The sequence below is a fragment of the Arachis ipaensis genome, chromosome B3 (assembly GCF_059453495.1).
Source record: "Arachis ipaensis isolate K30076 ecotype BB chromosome B3, ASM5945349v1, whole genome shotgun sequence".
Lineage (NCBI taxonomy): Eukaryota > Viridiplantae > Streptophyta > Magnoliopsida > Fabales > Fabaceae > Arachis > Arachis ipaensis.
Genome location: NC_142438.1, coordinates 65,179,626 through 65,193,541, shown reverse-complemented (window position 1 = coordinate 65,193,541; position 13,916 = coordinate 65,179,626). Strand labels below are relative to the sequence as shown.

Below are 13,916 nucleotides of genomic sequence, written 5' to 3'. Positions count from 1 at the left end.
AAAAAGGACTGCTGATGCTGTTGGATTCTGACCTCCCTGCACTCAAAGTGGATTTTCTGGAGCTACAGAACTTGAAATGGCATGCTTCAAATTGCGTGGGAAAGTAGACATCCAGGGCTTTCCAGCAATATATAATAGTCTATACTTTGCACAAGGATAGACAACGTAAACTGGCGTTCAACGCCAGTTCTCTGCCCAATTCTGGCGTCCAGCGCCAGAAAAGGATCAAAAGCTGGAGTTGAACGCCCAAACTGGCATAAAAACTGGCGTTCAACTCCACAAATGGCCTCTGCACGTGAATTGCTTAAGTCTCAGCCCAGCACACACCAAGTGGGCCCCAGAAGTGGATCTCTGTATCATCCATCATAGTTTGTAACCCTAGGCTACTAGTTTAGTATTTAAACAACTTTTAGAGACTTATTTTGTATCTCATGACATTTTAGATCTAAACTTTGTATTCTCTGACGGCATGAGTCTCTAAACCCCATTGTTGGGGGTGAGGAGCTCTGCTGTGTCTCGATGAATTAATGCAAGTATTTCTGTTTTCCATTCAAACACGCTTGTTCCTATCTAAGATGTTCATTCGCGCTTAACTGTGATGAAGGTGATGATCTGTGACATTCATCACCTTCCTCAAACCATGAACGTGTTCCTGACAACCACCTCCGTTCTATATCCGATTGAATGAGCATCTCTTAGATTCTTTAATCAGAATCTCCGTGGTATAAGCTAGAACTGATGGCGGCATTCATGAGAATCCAGAAAGTCTAAACCTTGTCTGTGGTATTCCGAGTAAGATTCAAGGATTGAATGACTGTGACGAGCTTCAAACTCCTGAAGCTGGGCGTTAGTGACAGACGCAAAGGGATAGTAAATCCTATTCCAACCGGATCGAGAACCAACCGGTGATTAGCCGTGCTGTGACAGAGCGCGTGAGCGTAGTTTTCACTGGAAGGAAGGAAGGTAGTCATTGACAACGGTGATCCACCAACACACAGCTTACCATAGGAGGTCGTGCGTGCGTGAACAAGAAGACAGAGGAAAGCAGAGATTCAGAAGACAAAGCATCTCCAAAACTCCAACATATTCTCCATTACTGCATAACAAGTAACCTTTGATCCATGCTCTATTGTTTATTTGCAATTCAACTAATAAACATAATTGACCTCCTAACTGAGATTTACAAGATAACCATAGATTGCTTCAAACCAACAATCTCCGTGGGATTCGACCCTTACTCACGTGAGGTATTACTTGGACGACCCAGTGCACTTGCTGGTCAGTGGTACGAGTTGTGAAAAGTGTGATTCACAAATTGTGCACCAATAAGCAACGTTATTGGAAAAGGTGAATGCCAATAACATTTGCGAAGGACTAAGAGGCAACGTTAGTGGTCACCTTAGTGCCACTAACGTTGAAGTTAACGTGGATAATTTTTGGCTTGGAACGTTAGTGAAAAAGGTGATCGTCACTAACGTTCTCGAACCCACATTTTCACTTAACGTTAACACCACTAACGTCCTAACTAACGTCCATGCCTAACTCACACTTTTTCTGCAAGAAAAGCTGAGCCCACTGAAGACTGTAACTGCTTCAACTAAAGATCCAAAGGCCCATATCCAAGACTTGAAGAGCCAACTAGAAGATCAGAAGAGTAGTATATATAGGAGTAGTTTTGAACTAGTAGGGAGCTTTTGGCATTTTGGAGAACTACACTCTGTATATTTTACTTTCTCTGCAACTTCTAGTTTTATTTTGAAAATGTAATTTTCATTTATGCTTTCCATTTCCAGAGCTATGAACAACTAAATCCCTTTCATTGGGTTAGGGAGCTCTGTTGTAATTTGATGTATCAATAATAGTTTTCATTATTCTTCTTCTTTCTTTTCTCTTGATTTTACTAGAAAGCTTTCAATCTTCATCCTATTGGGTAGTTGTCTTGGAAAAGAAGCTATTCATACTTGGATCTCTTCGGAACCTTGGAAGAGGAATGAAGAGATCATGCTAGAAATGCTTTGTCATGTTGGACTAAATTGGGGTTTGGATGGATATAGTGACATATAATCCTACCAACACTTTGATTTGGGAATATATGTGGTATAATTAGTGACCATACTTCATCTCTTCTCATGAGCAATTAGACCAAGGAATTGGCTATTGATCAAGATTTGAGAGATTGGGTTGCCAAGGAATTGGAATCCAATCACTTAAGATTGCCAAGGAGATCAATGAATGCATTGATTGAGGAATAGATGAAAATGAACTTGATCCGGAGAATACAACATCTCATGAGCCCAATGAATCCCTCATTTTTGATCTCACCCATTCTCTTTACTTTCTGCCATTTACTTTTATGTTCATTTTCCCAAATCCCCATTTAAGATTCTGCAATTTACTTTCTGCCATTTACATTTTGCTCTTTATTTCCAGCATTTACACTTTCTGTTATTTACTTTCCCGCCATTTACGTTTCTGCAAATATCAACTCAATTTCTGCTTAGCTCAACTAAAACATTCCTCTGATTAAAGTTGCTTGACCAATCAATCCCTGTGGGATTCGACCTCACTCTATTGTGAGTTTTTACTTGATGACAATTCGGTATACTTGCCAAAGGAAATTTTGTTGAGAGACAAGTTTCCGTGCATCATTGGGACATACTTAGAAGAGAATTCTTAGACAAATTCTTTCCTGCGGTGGTGACCGATAAGTTGCGGAAGGAAATTTCATGCATTGTCCAAGGTGAATTGGAAACTCTACACGAATATTGGAAGGGGTTCCGAAAGCTTCTTGACTCATGCCCCAATCATATGATTGACACTCTAGTGTTGATTAGCTATTTTTGTCAAGGAATGAAACCACTAGACAAGATCCTCCTAGATGCTTCAAGCAATGGTTCCTTGACAAAATATAGAAGGCGGAGGAGGCATGGCAATTGATCTCCGATTTGGCCAAGTCCACCTTGCACACTAGACAAAGGAACAATCATCCTAGAGCCGTTAATGAAGTCTCTTCTAGTGGTGAAATCGCCACCCTTACCAAAACCTTGGGCGATATGACAAGCATTCTAAAGCAACTCCAAATAAATCAACAACAACCTCCATTTCATCAACAACAACCTCCACTACCTCCTCAATAACAAAGTCAACAATTGGTCCCCAAAGAGTATACGGTATTTTCTCTTGCTACTCCCACTACACGGATGAATGTCTAAGTCTCCAAGAAAACAATACCTTGGCGGCTACCCATAATTTCTATGACCGTCTGACTCAAGGATACTACCCAGAAGGAGGCCATTTCAACCAAGGGTATCCCCAACAAGGAAGCAATTACAATCAAGGGAGTAACAATTATAATCAAGGTTGGAGAGATAATCCCAACCAAGGTTGGCGGGACAATTATCAACAAGGAGGTAGGGACAATGGAGGAAACCAAAGACACCAACAATTCACAAAACCGATACTCACAAAACCCTCCACATCAACCAAGGAAGGAACTACCAAACCTACCAACCGCCTCATCATAGGCAACCACCTCAACCCAACCAATCACAAGCCCCCCAAATCACCTATCCCTCCCCTTCCTCCAATCAAGATGAGATACTCCGGTCCATACTCCAAAGGCAAAAAGAAATTCAAACTACACTTGCCTCAAGTCTTACCGGTCTTACTTCTATCCTCCAAGCCCTCATTGCTCGCATGGAATCACCTTATACCTTCATCCCTCAAGCTTCAAGTTTGATGAACGGATAATTTATATGCTTTTTGGCATTGTTTTTAGGTAGTTTTTAGCATGTTTTAGTTACTTTTTATTATATTTTTATTAGTTTTTATGCAAAAATCACATTTCTGGACTTTACTATAAGTTTCTGTATTTTTCTGTAATTTCAGGTATTTTCTGGCAGAAATTGAGGGACCTGAGCAAAAATCTGATTCAGAGGCTGAGAAAGGACTGCAGATGTTGTTGGATTCTGACCTTCCTGCACTCGAAGTGGATTTTCTGGAGCTACAGAAGCTTAATTGGTGCTCTCTCAATTGAGTTGGAAATTAGACATCTTGGGCTTTCTAACAATGTATAATAGTCCATACTTTGCCCGAGATATGATGGCCTAAACTGGCGTTAAACGCCAGCCAGAGACCCTTTTCTGGCGTAAAACGCCAGAACTGGCACCAAAACTGGAGTTGAATGCCTAAACTGGCACTTTACCTGGCGTTTAACTCCAGAAAAGGCCTATGTACGTGTAAAGCTCGAATCTCAACCCAAGCACACACCAAATAGGCCCCGGAAGTGGATTTCTGCACTCTCTGCACTTAGTTACTCATTTTCTGTAATCCTTAATAACTAGTTTAGTATAAATACTAGTCTTTCCTATTGTATTCGGATCCTTTTTTCATCTTTTATTAGCTTATGCCATTTTTCACATTTGGGAGGCTGGCCATTCGGCGATGCCTAGACCTTTTTCTCTTATGTATTTTCTACGGTGGAGTTTCTACACCTCATAGATTAAGGTGCGGAGCTCTGCTGTTCTTCACGAATTAATGCAAGTGCTATTATTTCTCTTTCAATTCACGCTTACTTCTTCTCCAAGATATACTCTTGTACTTAATTCAGTTAAGTCAGAATGAAGGGGTGACCCGTGACAATCACCCACTATCTTCGTTACTCGCTTAGCCAAGATCCGCATGCCTGACAACCACAAGCAGTCTATATGATGTTCAACGTAGTCATTAGATGACAGCCGGAGTATCGTCTCTTGGGTCTCTGATCCACGGATTTGACTTGCCTCTCCTGATAACAGAGCATTCGAATCCGTGAGATTAGAACCTTCGTGGTAGAAGCTAGAATCGATTGGCAGCATTCCTGAGATCCGAAAAGTCTAAACTTTTGTCTGCGGTATTCCGAGTAGGATCTGGGACGGGATGACTGTGACGAGCTTCAAACTCACGAATGTTGGGCGTAGTGACAGTGTGCAAAAGGATAGAGAGATCCTATTCCGACACAAGTGTGAACCGACAGAAGATTAGCCGTGCAGTAGCTGTGCCTGGTATGTTTCATCCGAGACGAGAGATCCGATAATTGATTAGCCGTACAGAAATCGTACCTGGACCATTTTCACTGAGAGGACAGATGGTAGCCATTAACAACGGTAATCCACCAACATACAGCTTGCCATGGAAGGGAGCACGCATGATTGGATGAAGACAATAGGAAAGCAGAGGTTCAGAAGCAACAAAGCATCTCCAAACGCTTATCTGAAACTCCCACTAATGAATTACCTAAGTATCTTTATTTTAATTTACGTTTATTTATCTTTCAATTATCAAAACTCATAACCAATTGAATCTGCCTGACTAAGATTTACAGGTTGACCATAGCTTGCTTCAAGCCAGCAATCTCCGTGGGATCGACCCTTACTCGCGTAAGATTTTATTACTTGGACGAGTGATGAGATAACTTTTGCGTGGTCTAGAAATTTGCAGATAAATCCTCGTTGCAAGTATAGCTTCTAAACCAACAAAAGTCCTTTCATACAAAAGTTTTGGTTGTCACAAGTAACAAACCCCTTTAAAATTGATAACCGAGTATTTAAACCTCAGGTCGTCTTCTCAAGGAATTGCAGGGAGGTGTTCTTATTATTGCCTATGAGTTTTGTAAATTGGGGGTTTTGGAGTTTGGGCAATTGGCACAGATATATTTATAAATTAAAGCAATAAAATAAATAAGAGATTTTATGTAATTAAATTAATAGCCTTGACCTAGAGAAGATTAATCGAAAGTTCTATCCTTGTTGGATTTCTCAAGATCAACTGATAATTGAAGGTTGTTTCTACCTAGTTATCCTGTACTGAGTAAAGGAAAGTCAAGTAAGTTGGAAGTCTACTGCTATTCACAAGTTCCTATCCTCACCCTTGTGTTTGGATTAGCGTTAGTGATTAGAGAGCCAGCCAACAATAAACCCAATTACAATTTAACTCTTGAGTAATTCAACTCAAGGGTCTCCAAATATCAATCAACTCCAAAATCAAGTTAGGATCCAACTTAGAACATCAAACAATAGAAGAAGTGATAAATCTGAAATACCTCAATTATATTAAATAAAATATTCAAATCTTAACATGGGAATTCATAAATTAAATTAGAAAAATAAATAAAAGAAACATTGAACCTGTGATGAAGAAGAAATAATCCTAAATCCTAAAACTAAATCCTAAGAGAGAGGAGAGAACCTCTCTCTCTAAAAACTACATCTAAAACTAAAAATTATGAATTGTGAGCTTATCATGAATGGATGCATTGTCCCACTTTATAGCCTCTAATATGTGTTTTCTGGGCCGAGAACTGGGTCAGAAACAGCCCAGAAAACGCCGGAGAAGAAATCTGCCACGCTGGTTTTTCGTCATTGCGATGCATCCGCATAGAGCACGCAGTTTCGTCGCCTAGCGTCAGGGAAACTATGGCACATTATATATCAAATCGAAGCCCCGGATATTAGCTTTCTAACGCAACTGGAACCGCATCGTTTGGACCTCTGTAGCTAAAGTTATAGTTGTTTGAGTGCGAAGAGGTCAGGCTGGACAGCTTAGCAATTTCTCCAACTTCTTGCATTCCTTCCACTTTTGCATGCTTCCTTTCCATCCTCTGAGCCATTCCTGCCCTATAAACTCTGAAATCACTTAACACACATATCAAGGCATCTAATGGTAATAAGAGAGGATTTAAACATAGGGAACTTAAGGCCAAAGAAGTATGTTTTCAATCAAAGCATATAATTAGGAAGGCAAATGTAAAACCATGCAAATAGTATGAATAAGTGGGTAAAGAGTTGATAAAAACCACTCAATTGAGCACAAGATAAACCATAAAATAGTGGTTTATCAACGACCCAGTGCACTTGCTGGTTAGTTATACCGGAGTTGTGAAAAGTGTGATCACAATTTCGTGCACCAAGTTTTTGGCGCCGTTGCCGAGGATTGTTCAAGTTTGGACAACTGACGGTTCATCTTGTTGATTAGATTAGGTAACCTTCTTTCTTGTTTCAACCTTTATTTTATTTTCAAAAAATTTTTAAAAAAATTTTTCAAAAAAAAAAATTTTGAAAAATCATTCAAAATTTTTTTTTTAAGAATGAATTCTAGAGCTTCATGATGATATGTGAAGCCTGGCTGGCTGTTAAGCCATGTCTAATCTTTTGGACTGAGGTTTCCACTTTTCATTGTAGAAAGGTCATCATTGTATTTGTTATGCTAAAGCTTGGCTGGCCATTGGCCATGTCTAATCTTTTGGACCGAAGCTTTAGACTAACATTACAAGAGTCTTGGAATTCTTATTAAAAAAAATTTTAATTTCTTTATTTTCTATTTCCAAAAATTTTTCGAAAAATATACAAAAAAAATTAATAAAATCATAAAACCAAAAAAATTTTGTGTTTCTTGTTTGAGTCTAGTGTCAAATTTTATGTTTCGAAAATTCATGCATTGTGTTCTTCTTTGACCTTCAAGTTATTCTTGATGATTTTCCTTGTTTGATCTTTAATTTTTTTGTATCTTTTCTTGTTTTTCTTGCACATTTTCGAATTGTTAGTGTCCCTAGTACAAAAGTTCTTAAGTTTGGTGTCTTGCATATCTTTCTTTTCTTAAAAATTTTCAAAAATATGTTCATGATGTTCATCATGATCTTCAAAGTGTTCTTGGTGTTCATCTTGACATTCAAAGTGTTCTTGCATGCATTATTTGTTTTGATCTTAAATTTTTATGTTTTGTTTCATTTTGTTGTTTTTCTCTCTCCTCATTAAAAAAATTCAAAAGTAAAAAAAATATCTTTTCCTTATTCTTCTCATAATTTTCGAAATTTTTAGTTGACTTGGTCAAAAATTTTTTAAATTTAGTTGTTTCTTGTTAGTCAAGTCAAAATTTCAATTTAAAAACTTTATCTTTTTAAATCTTTTTCAAAATCAATTCTTTTTCATTTTTTTATGATTTTCGAATTTCATTCTTAAAATTATTCAAAATCTTTTTCATTTTTCTTTTAATGTTTTCAAAAATTTTAAAACTAATTTTTCAAAATTTTTTTCTTAATTTTATTTCATATTTTCGAAAAACCTTGCTAACAATTAATGTTTTGATTAAAAAATTTCAAGTTTGTTACTTTCTTGTTAAGAAATGTTCAATCTTTAAATTCTAGAATCATATCTTTTAGTTTCTTGTTAGCCAAGTCATCAACTTTAATTTTAAAAATCAAATCTTTTTAATTTCTTTTTCAAAATAAATTTCAATCATATCTTTTTAAAATTTTAATTTCAAAATTTTTTTCTAACTTCTTATCTTTTTAAACTTTATTTTCAAATCTTTTTCAACTAACTACTTGACTTGTTTGTTTTAATTTTAAAAAGTTTACTATTTCTTATCTTTTTCAAAACCACCTAACTACTTTTCCACTTCTAATTTTCAAAAATCACTAACCACTTTTTCAAAAAAATTTTTAATTAACTAATTGTTTTAGCTTTTAATTTTCTTGTATTTCTTTTTCAAATTTTCGAAACTAACTTAATTAATTAAATAAAAAATTAAAAATATTTTTCTTTTCCCTCTTCTTAAAATTCGAATACTCTCTCTCATCTCTTTTTATTTATTTTATTTATTTATTAACATTTCTCTTCTACTCATCTAATAATTCGAACCTTCTCCCTCTCTCTGTGTTCGAATTCTTCTTATTCTCTCTCTACCTCATTCTTCTATTCTTTTTTTCCTCTGACACATAAAGGAATCTCTATACTGTGACATAGAGTATTCCACTACTCTCTTTGTTCTCTTCTTTTTCATATGAGCAGGAACAAAGATAAGGACATTCTTGTTGAAGCTGATCCTGAACCTGAAAGGACTCTGAAGAGGAAGCTAAGAGAAGCTAAAGCACAACACTCCGGAGAGGACCTTACAGAAAATTTCAAAAAAGAAGCAGACATGGCAGTCGAACCCAACAACAATGGTGGGGATGCAAGGAAGATGCTTGGTGACTTTACTGCACCAACTTCTAACTTCTATGGAAGAAGCATCTCAATTCCTACAATTGGAGCAAACAACTTTGAGCGTAAGCCTCAATTAGTTTCTCTAATGCAGTAGAATTGCAAGTTTCATGGACTTCCATTGGAAGATCCTCATCAGTTCTTAGCTGAATTCTTGCAAATCTGTGACACTGTTAAGACCAATGGGGTTGATCCTGAGGTCTATAGACTTATGCTTTTCCCCTTTGCTATAAGAGACATAGCTAGCATATAGTTGGACTCACAACCTAGGGAAAGCCTGAACTCTTGGGAAAAGTTGGTCAATGCTTTCTTGGCCAAATTCTTTCCACCTCAAAAGATGAGCAAGCTTAGAGTGGAAGTCCAAACCTTAAGACAGAAGGAAGGTGAATCCCTCTATGAAGCTTGGGAAAGATACAAGCAATTGATCAGATGGTGTCCTTCTGACATGCTTTCAGAATGGAGCATCTTACATATATTCTATTATGGTCTGTCTGAATTGTCCAAGATGTCATTGGACCACTCTACTGGTGGATCTCTTCATCTGAAGAAAACACCTGCAGAAGCGTAGGAACTCATTGAAATGGTTGCAAATAACCAGTTCATGTATACTTCTGAAAGAAATCCTATGAATAATGGGATGACTCAGAAGAAAGGAGTTCTTGAGATTGATACTCTGAATGCCATATTGGCTTAGAATAAAATATTGACTCAGCAAGTCAATATGATTTCTCAGAATCTGACTGGAATGCAAGCTGCATCCGGCAGTACTAAAGAAGCCTCATCTGAAGGAGAAGCTTATGACCCTGAGAATCCTGCAATGGAAGAGGTGAATTACATGGGAGAATTCCATGGAAACACCTATAATCCTTCATGGAGAAATCATCCAAATTTCTCATGGAAGGATCTACAGAAGCCTCAACAAGGCTTCAATAATAAATGGTGGGAGAAATAGGTTTGGCAATAGGAAGCCTTTTCCATCATCTTCTCAGCAACAGACAAAGAATACTAAGCAGAGCCTCTCTGACTTAGCAACCATAGTCTCTGATCTATCTAAGACCACTGTCAGTTTCATAACTGAAAGAAGGTCCTCCATCAGAAATTTGGAGGCATAAGTGGGTCAGCTAAGTAAAAGAGTTACTGAAATCCCTCATAGTACTCTCCCAAGCAATACAGAAGAGAATCCAAAGAGAGAGTTCAAGGCCATCAATATATCCAAAGTGGCCGAACCTCTAGAGGAGGAAGAGGCAGTGATTTCCAGTGAGGAAGACCTCAATGGACGTCCACTGACCACTAAGGAGTTCCCTAATGAGAAACCAAACGAATCTGAGGCTCAACAAAGACCATAGAGATTCCACTGAACTTACTGTTGCCATTCATGAGCACTGATGAGTATTCTTCCTCTGAAGAGGATGAAGATATTGTTGAAGAGAAAGTTGCTCAGTATCTAGGAGTAATCATAAAGCTGAATGCCAAGTTATTTGGTAATGATACTTGGGAGGATGAACCTCCATCGCTCATCAATGAACTGAATGCCTTGGTTCAGTAGAAATTACCTCAAAAGAAATCGTATCCCGGAAGGTTCTTAATACCTTGTACCATAGGCACCATGACCTTTGAGAAGGCTCTGTGTGACCTGGGGTCAAGTATAAACCTCATGCCACTCTCTGTAATGGAGAAACTAGGGATCTTTGAGGTACAAGCTACAAGAATCTCACTAGAGATGGCAGACAAATCAATGAAACAGGCTTATAGACTTGTAGAGGATGTCTTAGTGAAGGTTGAAGGTCTTTACATCCCTGCTGACTTCATAATCCTAGACACTGGGAAGGATGAGGATGAATCCATCATCTTTGGAAGACCCTTCCTAGCCACAGAAAGGGCTGTGATTGATGTGGACAGAGGAGAGTTAGTCCTTCAATTGAATGAGAACTACCTTGTGTTTAAAGCTTAAGGATCTTCTTCTGTAAACATGGAGAAGAAGCATGAAAAGCGTCATCTAATTCTCTCCATACAGAGTCAAGCAGAGCCCCCACATTTAAACTCTAAGTTTGGTGTTAGGAGGCCACAATCATGCTCTGAGTATTTGTGAAGCTCTGTAAGAGCTTACTGTCAAGCCATTGACATTAAAGAAGCGCCTTATTAGGAGGCAACCCAATTTTATTTATCTATGTTAATTACTTTTTCATTTCATGTCCCATTGTTAGTTTATGTTTTCTTTAGGTTGATGATCATGTGGAGTCACGAAAATAGCTGCAGAATTAAAGCAGAATGAAAAACAGCATCAAAAATAGCACACCCTGGAGGACACACTTACTGGCGTTTAAACGCCAGTAAGGATAGCAGAATGGGCGTTTAACGCCCAGTCTGGCAGCATTCTGGGCGTTAAACGCCAGAATTGGCAGACAGACTGGCGTTTAATGCAAGAAAAGGGTGTCTGGCTGGCGTTAAACGCTAGAATTGGCAGACAGATTGGCGTTTAACGCCAGAAAAGGGTGTTTGGCTGGTGTTAAATGCCAGAAAGGGGCATCAGCCTGGCGTTTAACGCTAGGAAAGGTAGCAGACTAGCGTTTAAATGCCAGAAAGGGTTGTCCAGGGGCGTTTAAACGCCAAAAAGGTGTAGGAACCAGAATTCCTTGACACCTCAGGATCTGTGGACCCCACAGGATCCCCACCTACCCCAACTCACTCTCTCCCCCTCTTCACACCTTTAATTAACACTCTTCCCCAAATATCCTTGACCAATCTCATCAATACCTATTCCCCAAATACTATTTACCTATCAAATCCTACCCTCTTCCCCATAATCTCTTCACTACTCACATCCATCCACTATTCCCCAAAAACCCATCATAAAACCCCACCTACTTCACCATTCAAATTCAAAACATTTTCCTCCCAAGCTCAACCCTTTCTTACATGAATTCCCTCTCTCTCTTACCCTATAAATACCCCTCCTAACCACCTTCAATTTCACACATCATAAACACTTAAACCCTCCCTTGGCCGAATTCAAAATACCCCTCTATCTCCTTCATTTCTTCTTCTTCTCCTTCTCTCTTTCTTCTTTTGCTCGAGGATGAGCAAACCTTTTAAGTTTGGTGTGGGAAAAAGCTCTGCTTTTTGTCTTTCCATAACCATTAATGGCACCTAAGGCCGTAGAAATCTCTAGAAAGAGGAAAGGGAAGGCAGTTGCTTTCACCTCTGAGTTATGGGAGATGGAGAGATTCACCTCAAAGGTCCACCAAGACCACTTCTATAAAGTTGTGGCCAAGAAAAGGGTGATTTCCGAGGTCCCCTTCATGCTCAAAAAGAGTGAATATCCGGAGATCCGACGTGAGGTTTGGAGAAGAGGTTGGGAAGCTCTCACCCACCCCATCCAACAAGTCGGAATCTTAATGGTTCAAGAGTTCTATGCTAATGCATGGATCACTAAGAACCATAATCAAAGTATGAACCCAAACCCAAAGAATTGGCTCATAATGGTTCGAGAGAAATACTTAGATTTCAGTCTGGAAACCGTTAGGTTGGCATTCAACTTGCCAATGATGCAAGGAGATCCTCATCCTTTCACTAGAAGGGTCAACTTTGATCAAAGGTTGGACCAAGTCTTCACAGACATTTATGTGGAAGGAGCACAATAGAAGAGAGACTCAAAAGGCAAGCCGGTTCAATTGAGAAGGCCTGACCTCAAACCCGTGGCTAGAAGATGGTTGGAGTTCATCCAATACTCTACATTCCTACTAGCAACCGGTCCGAAGTAACTGTGGATCAGGCTATCATGATCCACAGTATCATGATTGGAGAGGAAGTAGAAGTTCATGAGATCATACCTCTAGAACTATACAAGGTGGCTGACAAGCCCTCCACTTTGGCAAGGTTAGCATTTCCTCATCTCATCTGTCACCTATGCAATTCAGCCGAAATTGTCATAGAAGAAGACATCCTCATTGAAGAGGACAAGCCCATCACTAAAAAGAGGATGGAGCAAACAAGAGAGCCGTTCATGGACCTTAACAAGAGCATGAGAAAATTCCTCATCAAGAAATCCCTGAGATGCCTCAAGGGATAAACTTTCCTCCACAAAGCTATTAGGAACAACTCAACACCTCTTTAGGAGATTTGAGTTCCAACATGGAGCAACTAAGGATGGAGCACCAAGAGCACTCCATTATCCTCCATGAAATCAAAGAGGACCAAAGAGCCATGAGGGAAGAGCTACAAAGGCAAGGAAGAGATATTGAGGAGCTCAAGCACTCTATAGGATCTTCAAGAGGAAGAACTAGCCGCCGTCACTAAGGTGGACCCGTTCTTTAATTTCCTTGTTCTTATTTTTCTATTTTCGGTTTTTATGCTCAATGTTTTGTCTATGTTTTTGTCTTTATTACGTGATCATTAGTGTTTAGAGTCTATGTCTTAAAGCTATGAATGATTCCATGAATCTCTCACCTTTCTTAAATGAAAAATGTTTTTATTTGCAAAAGAACAAGAAGTGCATAATTTCGAAATTTATCTTGAAATTAGTTTAACTATTTTGATGTGGTGGCAATACTTCTTGCTTTCTGAATGTATGCTTAAACAGTGCATGTTTGAAATTGGAAAGTTGACTCTTGAAAGAATAATGAAAAAGGATACATGTTATTGGTGATCTGAAAAATCATAAAACTGAATCTTGAAGCAAGAAAAAGCAGTGAAAAGTAAAAGCTTGTGAAGAAAAATGCGAAAAATAAAGAAAAAAAGAAAGAAAAAGAAAAAGCAAACAGAAAAAGCCAATAGCTCTTTAAACCAAAAGGCAAGAGCGAAAAGCCAGTAACCCTTTAAACTAAAAGGCAAGGGTAAAATGGATCCAAAGCTTTGACTATCAGTGGATAGGAGGGCCCAAAAGAAATAAAATCCTGGCCT

General features: G+C 38.5%; 1 non-coding gene across 1 annotated transcript; it reads right to left on the bottom strand.

Annotated features, from left to right (window-relative positions):
* Window positions 1–9,360: 9,360 nt before the first annotated feature.
* LOC148570938 (small nucleolar RNA R71) lies at window positions 9,361–9,468 on the bottom strand. Its single transcript, XR_015908597.1, has one exon. It is a non-coding gene; the product is annotated as a small nucleolar RNA R71 (small nucleolar RNA).
* Between the last annotated feature and the right edge of the window lie 4,448 nt (window positions 9,469–13,916).